The sequence below is a fragment of the Solanum lycopersicum genome, chromosome 1 (assembly GCF_036512215.1).
Source record: "Solanum lycopersicum chromosome 1, SLM_r2.1".
Lineage (NCBI taxonomy): Eukaryota > Viridiplantae > Streptophyta > Magnoliopsida > Solanales > Solanaceae > Solanum > Solanum lycopersicum.
The window spans coordinates 51,792,627-51,804,854 of NC_090800.1; positions in this window are offsets into that span (position 1 = coordinate 51,792,627).

A 12,228-nucleotide genomic window follows, 5' to 3' on the forward strand; every position below is an offset into this window, starting at 1 on the left:
CAGTAATATAATATAAGACAATTAAAATTCTGAACAAATTTATATCTTTTTAATCTCTTACAAATGATTTTAATAAGAAAAAATGATTCTCACCTAGACTAGTTTACCAATATTAAAATGTAATACCTTTTGATTTTCCAGAATTATACGTTATTTTTGTTCTTGATGACGGAATGTACCTTATTGTAGTTTAAGTTGAACTTGACAATGGCTATTTTGAGACTTATCTACTGGGTGATACATTTGAAATATCATGAAACACTTGTCCTCTTAATTTTTTATATGCTTATAATTAAATTTGATGTTCATTTTCATAGGGGATAACTTTATACACCAAAGCTATGTTTATTATATAACGATACATTTTGATACTTTTCGATGTAGCTTATAGTAGACTTAGTTGAACTGGAAAATAGCTATTTTGAGATTTACCTATTGAGCGTTACATTTGGAATTCGAGAAACACTTGTCCTCCAAAAAATTTAATACATGCACTATAATTGAATTTGTTTTTCATTGTCCCCGAAGTTATGTTTCAAATATAACTATGCATTCCAATACTTTTTGATTTGTCGTGATCAATATGTTTGAGCAGATTTGTTGTGCATAGTATTGTTAATTTTTGCTCGGAGATGTAGCATGTATGATGTACAAATGGTGTAAGTTCAGTATAGAATTCCCTCAACAATAGTTTGTAAGTAGATACCGTTGATATATGTAAAAGAGAGTTGAGAAATGCTATGTACATATAAAATATGAACGCATACATAAGTAGGTAATAAGATACATAGATTGTTTATTTACATCACATGGAAACACATCTACTTTTTTCTGGCTTTTGTATTCTTCTGTTGGATTTTGGGTGTTTCATCTTTGGTTTTCTTCGCACGCTTCGTGCGCAGCAGTGCTATTTTTAATCATCCTCCACAATAGTTGGTGCTTCATTTTTCAATGTACATATTTCTTGAGCAATTAAACTCCTTGGGGAGTGGATATGGTTCATTCTTATCAATTCGGACAAGGAAGTAAAATTCTTATCTTTAGTCAACACCAATTTGTGGTAGTTCTTAAATTCTTCCATCTACATAAGAGGTAAATAATTGGATATGTTAGTTGGAAATGTTTTCAGCAAAGTACACATTAGACTATGTAACTTTTGAATATATTCAGTTGGTTCTATGTCATACGTTTAGTAAAGTTGATTGTATGTACTCTTGTCACGATCGGGGAAAACTCCTACATGTAACTGACGTCTTCATCCTCGAAGAGGTATTAAACTAGCCCTTAGCATACGTCATTGCATATCAAAGGTAGAAAAAATGCGGAAAAATTTAAATTTTACATATAAAGTTTACTTAGACTTCTCATGTATCAAAACAGACTACAAATTGTCTCACACAAAACCATCTAACATAGGAGTACAACATTTCGGACATAACACTTACATCATTACAATAAGTCTCATATGAGAATACAACATAGTCTTTACAATATAGCAAGTGAAGAATGTCTTTAGACTAATCAAATAGCATAGCTAAAATAGTAGGCTTCATCCTCAAACTTGAGGACTCACCAACAAGTTGGGAACTATCCAAATCTTCCTTTAATACTGCCTTGAAGCTCTTCAATGGCCTGAACCTACATTATTGTAGAAATAGAAGAGAATAGGGTTTAGTACAACCCACATGTACTAAGCATGAAAACATATGCAACTAAAATCTTTGAAGACATGCACAAAGAGACATTTTGTTTACAAGTATGCTAGGTTACTTTGAAATCCTTTATGCACAGAAAAAGAGCATATACAAGTCAATAATCACAACAACATTAAGAAATGTTCATGTCCATATCATCATAAATCCATATCAACATTTCATGTTCTAGAGTACATATTATCAAAGCATACAAGAGCCTTACAATCCAAATCCAAGCCAACTAGTGCAATGCTTATATGAAACCCCATAACCCCACATTAACAAACTAAGTTAGCAAAGAGACCATAATTAATGCCTTTGCCTCATATAACATCACATCATGTGTAGTCATCATTAAACATAGCGGTTTAGACCAATATTATGTTCATCAAATGAATCCAACATCATATAAGATTAACATTATACATTTGATTCATAACATAAGTGCATAAGAACTCCTCCTAGGACTCCCCTTAAGGACAACTAGTGAAATGCATAGGTAAAGTCCCATACCCTTACCCACACTAAGTAGTACCCCTTAAGTCATCTTAGTTACTCTCCATCTTATTACTTTCATATATTCATTTTACCTTCGGTAGCATTCACCATAACCGACAATAGACCACATGACATTAACATGGAATTTGTTGTCATGAAACCCTACATAGAAAGAAGATGCTCTACTTGACAAGGTAGAACCATAATCGTAGAATATAGGTGGATCCACTAGCTAGTGTTCCTGTGGAGCACATAGTTAAGAAACTACGAGATTGTTACTATAAAATCTCTTTATGAACATTAGAATTGTAGTTTCCATCTCATGAGAACAATAGTGAACCTACCATACCTCTTGTGAAGGGACACCTCTTATTCACTTGTTCGCTCGGTGCTAAACTATATTCCCTTTCTGAAGTGTATTTATATCTTTCTTAACATTATTCTATAGTATAGGCCTTAGGAGACAAACCGTTTGTATAATCATGATCATAATCTCAGGTCTAGAATGAGAACTTTCTTTCGTCATAACCCAACATTTAGTGAGATCATTACATTGTAGTCATAGTAATAATAATAAGGTGCAGAAGAGAATCACTTCTAATCTTTCATTATCATACCCTTTTTATCCTATCACATTAATCATATTCAAAACATGTTATCATATTCATCATCTCATCATCTTCCTATCCTATTCACATATTCATGCTTCAATTGAACATCATCATCAAGAATAGACCAATAGTTGAAGTAAAGTAATCTTGATCTTAAAAGTTTTACCAATGGCTTCTAAAAATATATTTCAAGAACTCACCCTCAATTCCACAACATTTATAAAATAATTCAATCACCATCATCATATAATAGTCAATTAAGCAATATCATATCCAATTACAACATACCTAATCATCTATCAATCTAATTCGTAGTTAGGGTTAGGGAAAAAAGACATTCATGGATATTTTAGAGTAATTAGGTCAAAGTATAAGGAACTAAATCAATCCACCAATAAAAAAACATAATCCATCAGTATAAATCAAATCAATATCACATTACACCAATTTTAAAGATAACCTATGAACTTGTATGAAAACCATAGTTTTGAAGAACCTCTTCAAGAAAGGAGTACCAATAGTTAATAGCTTCCATACCTTGTTAATTATTGGATAATTTTAGAACAAAGCCTTGATATTTAATCCCTAGTGAATCTTGATATTGATCTGCAATGGGGGTCTTCGCGGTAGTGAGAGAAACTAGAGAGAAGTGGGAGTTTTTTGGGTTTTGGGATTTATGAAGTGTTAGGTTAGTTTAATGACTTACGACCCTTTTATAGTCCTAAACTAACTAATTATAACCTGACCTAACCCTTAATTAATTGATTAACCAATTACATAAAAATCCCCTAACTTAACAGTGTGGATACATTGAAATAGGGGTGAAACGATGAATCCCCGTCAATGCTCTATAGCCAAACCACAGACCGTACTGGTCAAGAGGGTTTTGGGACAGAGACCCCATTTTTTCAGGCCATGTGAAAATGGATAAGTTTGGACAAAAGGCCACCAACGAAGGAGTGTTGTTCAAATGACGGCTCGTCGTCCCTATCATGGTTGCACACTGTCTTTTGACAACTTAAAGGTCAAATGTTAGGATCCTCCTTGATGGACCTTAGGGTAATGCTCGGGGAGTCGTAACCAAACTTTTCAACCATAAACACATTCTAATGTATATCCAAAGCCTTTTCACAAAGTTTGACTTTTATCCGACTCTTTAAAACCCTGGAAACACCTTGAGAAACAGAAGGTCATCTTCACAAATCTTTGGACGCCATGGTCGTCCCTTGACGTTTAGATCTTAATACCTCCTAAATAGGTTGAATAAATTAGTTTAGGTCTTGAATTATCATTATCCACTTTTGAGTCTTTAATATATGTCATAGGATTTCTGAGGTCTTACATGCACAGTACAACCAAGTAAAGATTTAGTTACTTAAAAAAGTATAACTCGAGCACATTGTATTCGACACAGACGTCAAGATGTAAGCAATAACTACAAAAATATGATGATTTAATTGTATAAAGTTAATGTTCTTTGTAATTTATAAATGTTGAATGGAGTTATAACCAACTCTAACCTTATTTTATACTCCAGGTTTTCAATGTTGCAATTGTTAAATGCTGCTGCCTCGTCTACAAATTTCACTTTCTTAGGACACATCTTGGAAGTTGAATGCCACGGTTCATCTTTATTGAGGAAGTATATAATTTTTATTTAATTTTGTATATAGAATGCTGTAGATTTCCATTATAACATATGTAATATGACGTTTAGAACATAGAAACAAATAATAGTTTGGAGAGTTAAAGTATCGATTAGTATGTACCTGTGAATCTGGCAACAACCCAACAAGAATATGTAGCAAGGGCAATTCGATGGCTCTTCACATTTTACTACTAGTGTTACTGTAATATCTTTGTTCTCAGCCTTTATGATTTCACGCCTGTATTAATAATAAGGTTAGTTAATTTTATCACCCATTTAGATGGAGGTCTTTTTTCAGTGCATAGGAGTTTAAATTTTATACAATGCTAAAGTACATTTTAAATATTAGTTCTCCCACTTGGTTTAAAGTAATAATGGTTAACATATTTTTTTGAACGAACCTTGAAGGGTTCAGGGGCTTGGCAACACCCTCACGATTAATCATAGATATAAAGCAAAAGTACACAGAGGGGGACATAAGCCTTACCTATAGTTTGGTGGTTCAAGAGTTGGTAGCCTACTAAGTAACCTTAGTAGGTTCTCCAACTATTCCCTAAAATAATAAGAAACCTAACCGTCTAAGTACCTATGAGAGGAATCCTCTCATTACACAAAATCTAGGAAAGCATAAATGAGGGGGACTCTCCCTTTACAAGTAAAAAAAAGACCTGACTATTTTCTATAATTAAACAAGACCTAGATATAGGTAGAATGTCCCTTTAATCGAAGGTACATTGCTTTTTGGAACATTGGATTGATCAAGATGCTGCTCATGTGAATAGTATATAACCCAAAAGTCCTTACTATCAGAAGAGGATGTTAAAGTATTTAAAAAACTACACTATGTTCTTTAGTGAGAAATACATAGAATAGTATGTCAGATACCTTTATTGATGGAGACTCTAATATCAGATAAGCCAAGTATAGGTTTATCGTCTTTCAACTTTTCAAGGAATGAGCCGTCATTTTCAGCAAAGTCACTCGATAGAGTAATAGTTGTATGCTCAGTGCTGGATTATTTGTTAGAATCATTTGTAAAAACTATTTTCCGTCTCTTGCTTTTTTCATTTTGAATGAGCGGATTCACCCAAACTCAAACACAAAGAAAATCTGAAACACTTCATGTAAATTAGTGATTTGAAATGTAAGAGAGCATAAATATAACATGATATTAGTGTGGCTACTTAACTAGAATAACCCCATTAGGTAATTTTCAGCATGGTCCAATGATACAAAGCCATCAAAGAACTTGAGTGTTGAAAATTTATGGTTAGTCTCCTCTATGATCGTGTTGTCTATAAAGGCCAATTTAACTTCTTTATGCACGGAAGAGTAGTTGGGGTTGACGTGATCTAAGCGTCCTTTAGCAATATAGTAAATCTTGATCGGCTTCAAGGAGACCTTCCATGTTTCAATATGCTTATTAATTAGTGTATCTTGAATCTTTGTTCCATCAAAGGGAGGGGATGTTTGAGTACGGAAAACATGAACAATAGTACAAAAAGATTGTAAAACTATGAATGTTGCTGCCTCTTTGTCAACTAATATTATCATTCTGAAATTCCTTTATTGCTTGAATTCTTGTAAGGTATTATTGAACCCCTCCGAATAACTATTATTCTCATCACTGAATCAACATTGCATTTTGGTATTTTATTTATCGGTTGACTTTGTTTTGCTAGTTCTATTTCAGTTGTCATGTGGGCTGAATGTCTATGAGTGAAGGTACCTGGGGAGATGAGTGAAACAATCTTGACGCCACACATAAATGTGTATTGGCACCAATGTTGAGGGAAGCATTAAAAAACAGATGTAACAGATAGCAACCTTGTAAATACATATGACAGGAGACACTCTTAACTCATATGAAAAATGTAATAGTAAGAATGAAGATGACATCCATTCGTTCCATATTTGACATGAATTTTCACAAGAGAAAATCATCAAAGTGCAACATTGATATGGAAATGATGCAAAAGACATGGTTACTATTCTGTTAAGAAATTTGATGTAATTCTTTAAGTTTGAATTAGCAAGTAACTATGCATAATATAACATACCAAGTGACCAAGCAGTGATATCATACATGAGTAAGTCAGAAAAGCATATAAAAGAGAAGAGCATTTGTGGCAGAAAATTCATCACGACAAATAACATTGTATGTGATCCTATCATTCACTTCATAAATTATTAGTCGAACAAATAATATGAACTTTGTGTTTTTTACTTCCTTAATTTTTTCTGTGAAGGACTAGGTTGTACTCTTATGCAATATTACAACAGGGTTGTTATTTATATTGTATACTTCAAAGTATACTGAGACTTACTGTATTGGCAAATAGGTTGTGTTAATGGAACATTCAACAATTAAGGGGAAAACTTAGAATTTGGTATATAGTAGAGAAATTTCCCAGATATGATGTTTGTGATTAATCTGCATCAGAAAAACAATTAAACAAGGGAAAGAAAAGGGTAAATTCAGGAAGACATACTTTGAAGGAGATGGTTGTCCTTACAACCTATCAGTAAAAGGTAATGGACGTGTGCTCGTTAGGTAGAAACACATGTGTTTCTAAGTTATAAATATTACGAAGCGAGAGATACCTCTATTTGGAAATAATGGACGGGAGTGTCTGTTGAATGAGCAAGCATTTGACATGGTGGCGTTTTGTAGTGGTCATATATGCCAAACGAAGGACTATGTTCAAGAGAAGGGGAAATTGGCAGCGTTTGCGAATGGAGCGGTGTCTTGGGTTCTAGTTAAAAGGTAATTCCGTAATTTCACTTTTAAGTTAGGAATTTATTCTTTTAAAGTAATATACATACATATATATTTATTATCTTAAAAGCATGAACTTCTAACTTGCATGTTAAATTACTATAATATCCGAGACTAAGGTTGTGACTGTTTTGATGAGTTGTGTCTTTTCTGATAAGTTGTGATTTTTTTCAAAGGGTTGTAATTTTTGATGAGTTCTGACTTTTTTAATTAGTGGTGACTATTTCAAAGAGTTGTGACTTCTCGGAAAAGTGATGAATTTTCAGATAAGACACAAAAAACACTTGCTCATACTACGCTTTTTGTTGACTATAAATAGACAGTTTTTATCTCAATTTTCAACCACAATTTTTTGAATCTTCTACTATTCTTCTTATATTTAAATTATTTTGTATAATCTATTGTCTTTGAGTGAGTCCGAAGTTCATCGAAATATGAGGTACCACTACTCTGATGAAATACATCATTCTATCTTAAGAGGGTATATTCCATAACCTCAAGTACTCAGGGAAAATAAGTTTAATGGTATAATATTTATTTTTTTCTTAATATCTAGATTAGTGTGTAATTTTAAAATATATGAATTGATTATATGCTTCTTAATATCTTTATTCATAATTTAGAGAATCATCAGTATTTATTTTTTCGATGCTCAAGACAAAAAAAATAAATTTATTTACCAGTGCTACTTATGTGATTTATATTATCATGAAGTTTTCTTCAAAATAGTTATTTATATATAAACATTGCCCTTTTGTTTTACTTATTTACTTATTCTTACGATTTTAGTATTTGAGACGAAGAAAATGTCAAATGGCATGTTATAACACTAGTGGATGTTCCTATTAGTTTAATTTTAATTGTTTATTCCATAGATAATTTTTATGAGATAAATATTTATATAAACTTAAATATATATTTACATTAAAGATAGGAGCACATGCTTTTAAGCGAACTAGTTATTTGACACGTACATTGCACGTGATTATCAATTTAGAAAATTAAGCAAAGATTTACACAAAATAATATGAGAGATTCTTTAAGAATGTTCAATGTGGATTTAATATATATATATTATTCACACAAAACTATGTATCAAGCCTCGAGCTACCCCCGAGATGCGGACACGGAACCTAGGACCACAAGTGATTTCAAGCAAACCCTACTAGCATGATCATGAGCATACTATAGATAATAAATCGAATGCGGAAGCTAAATCATAATTTAAACTCAAAAGATGGGGAATACCTATGTAGTATAGCTGAAATAAATGAAATACTGATGAGTTTAATACAAAGAAGTTATTAACTCATTAATAAGCTGAAATTAACTATGTCTGAAAATAGCCTCTTAACTGACTAGAAATGTTGGGACATGCCCATTCTATGTCTAGCAAAAAAAAACTGAAACTAAAGGAATAAATACTAAAAAGGAACTCATGACTATTGTCTTCGGAAAATAAGGGCTCACCACTGAATCTGCTAAAATGTTGATCAAAAATCGATCTAAGCGCGATCTAGGTGTTGAGAACCCGAACTTACATCATGAGAGGATGTAATTCATGTATGCGTCAGTACTTGAAGGTACTGAGCATATTGGATAGAGTAAAGCTAAAATAAAACAAAATTGAACAAGCACAAAAACAAGTACAATAATCTGAACATATATATGAATTTTGAGCTAACTAGATCCAATGACCAAATTTACAACATGATGAAACTGAATAATAACAGAACTATAAATATGGTCAATGCATTAGTGTGACAGATATGTGGGAGCTACTAATAACCAATAATAAAACCGCATGAGCTAAATGTGGAGTCCGATGTATACACCCCATCGAAAGGACCTAATATACATGTCAGTGGTATAAAGGCATGCTGCCATGATCACTAAACTAATTCCCATATAGTGGATTTACAACCTACTTGGCTAGTAGTTCTGTGACTAATTGGTAAACTGCACCCTAGTCTAACTCGGTATCATTCTACACCGAATGAATTATGTAATTAACTGATTTTGAATGGGTTTCTGTAAATATTGCATAGCTTAAAACTAAATATGCAAACTGAGAATGCAACAATTAATCTGTTAATCATGCATTAATATTTGAGGCATGTATATTTGAAGTAACTGAAATATCAGACCTAACTTATGTACTTAAAAAGTTGAAGAAATAAATCACTAGGGTTCAGAAATTAATTAACTTTACAAGCTTATTTGGAATATACATTTAACTAATTTATGATGATGTACTGTAGTTCTAGAAAACCTAGGCTTAATCACGATAAGAGAATGATGAATTGACTGAAAACTAGGGATTTAATGTGTGAAAGGAACCCACTAATGAAATCTCACATACCTGGTGATGAAATCCATGGAGAAATATTTAGATTTCGGGGGATAGAACTGCTGGAACCTTGTTGCGTTCTTCAACTAGGGTTTTTGACCTTTTTATCCTTTCTTGCTTCTAATTTTTTTATGTTTTCATTTATGATTTCAACTTATGTAAGTTTTTATTATGTTTCTAGGATTAAACTGACTAAAATATGATGATTTAGGGTCAAAACGACGTATTTTAGGGTTTAAACTAAGTGGGAAAAAACTGAAAGTCCCCAGACTTAATTACTGTCGAACCAAATGGCGACCTGGACTTACGGGACATCGTTCAATCGACAGTCTGCCGTTTGGGTCCGTAGGTTGGGTCTGTTAGACAGGCCTTTACTAAAACAGTCATAACATTTTTACTCGAAAGCCTGATTTTTGCAAACGTTGTGGCTATAGAAAGATAATTCAATTATCTGTTATTACATAGGTCATTGGACACATAATTAATTTTATGCTAAGAGTTATGATCATTTTAAGTTGATCCTAGGCCATTTTCCCCCTAACTGTCTACTAATTTTCACGGACCGTAATGGTCAATCGTGGTTCATGTCAGAGGCTGGGTAAATAGGGTGTTGATCGACGGACATAGACTACGGATCGCAATCGGGCTTATGGACCGTACGTTTGTCCGTGGATCGACACTTGGTTAATTTTGTCTGGGCTGCGTCATGGGAGAGTTTCAGTCACAAATGGATGTGCACTATAGGCCGTGGCTCAGGCTATGGTCTGTCGATGGTAACCGTCGATTGCACCTGCATATTTCTAAAAAGCTTATTTTTAGTCTGCTTTGGATACGGGGTGTTACATTGTCTCCCCCTTGGGAGCATTTGTCTTTAAATGAATACTAAACTAGCTGAAATAGTGGGAGAGAGCTGCAATCTCTACTACTAAACACTGAGGACTAAGTTTTGACTTGATTAAGTTCAAAGAACATGCAAATATGCTTAAAATGAAAGTAAAAACTGAGGGAACATGATTCTAAGGCTGAATTCATGCATGAATGACTGAAAAAATGAAGAGGAACTATTACCTCAAGCTGGAGTGGTATCGGAAGGAAAAAGGTGAGGATACTTGGTTTTCATGGCTGCTCTTGTTTCCCAAGTATCTCTCTCTATGGACTGACTCCTTCATAAAACCTTTGACTGAAGCGACTTCTTTGTTCCTCAACCTTCTAACCCGACGGTCAAGAATCTTAATAGGTACATCCTCGGAAGAAAGACTATATTTCACAGCCACACTCTCCAATGGCACTACGGAGACTGGATCACCCACAAACTTATTCAAAAGTGAGATGTGGAAGACCGGATAAACTGGTGCTAGTTGTGCTAGAAACTGTTAACTCATATGACACCTTGCCAATCCTCTTCAAGATCTTTTAAGAATCTACATATCTAGGACTAAACTTTACTTTCTTTCCAAATCTCATCACCTCTTCCATAGGTCACACTTTTAGGAAAACCCAATCATCAACATGGAACTCTAGTTCCCTTCTCCTTACATCTGAATAAGATTTCTGATGACTCTGGGCTCTCTTACGTCATCTCTAATGAGTTGTACTTTATCAATACCATAAAGGACTGAATTTGACCCTATCAAAGCAACTTCACCTTTTTCAAACCAACCAGCAACAGATCTACATCTACACCCATACAAAGCCGCATAAAGGGCCATCTGAATGCTGAAATAGTAGCTATTGTTGTAGGTGAACTCAATTAGAGGGATGTGATCATCCCAACTTCCCTTGAAATTGAACATACAAGCTCTCAACATATCCTCAAGGGTATGAATGTTACGCTCTGCCTGTCCATCCGTCTATGGTTGAAATGTTTTGCTAAGGTTAACTTGAGTACCAAACCACTTCAGAAATGATTTCCAAAAATGAAAGGTAAACTGAGAACCTCTATCAGAGAGGATAGACAAAAGAAACCATGCAAGCTCACAATTTCATTGATGTAAAGATTGACATATTCCTCCGCCAAATCTGCAGTCTTGACCGTCAAAAAGCGACAAGACTTAGTTATACTATCTACTATCACCCAAATAGAGTCAGGTTGTCTACGAGTACAAGGTAAACCTATGATGAAATCCATAATGATCACATCCAATATCAAAGTACGAATATCAATCTCTTGAGTCATACCTCCTAGTTTCTTATGTTCCACCTTGACTTGATGACAATTGGGGCAGTTACTCACAAAGTCTTCTTTATCTCTCTTCATGCCATTCCACGAATAGACTTCCCACAGATAGTGGTACATCTTTGTGACACCTAGATTAATAGAATATCTGGAGTTATGGGATTCTGCAAGGATATGATTTATCAACTCACCCACATCATGAACAAACAATCTACCCCCTTAGTGAATTACACCATCACCCCTTTGGGAGAAAACCTCCACTATCTGATTGTGGATTGCACCCTTAAGTTCAAGCAAGATTGGATCATTATCCTACTTTTCCTTAACCTCCATTACCAAAGAAGATTCTGCCCCATTCTGATCTTTTATACCACTGTCTGATATGCTCATAAGTCGAACTCATAAGAGATTAAGCTTGTGAACTCCTTCACTAGCTCCTTCATTTCTTCCTTAAATGCGATACACTACCCAT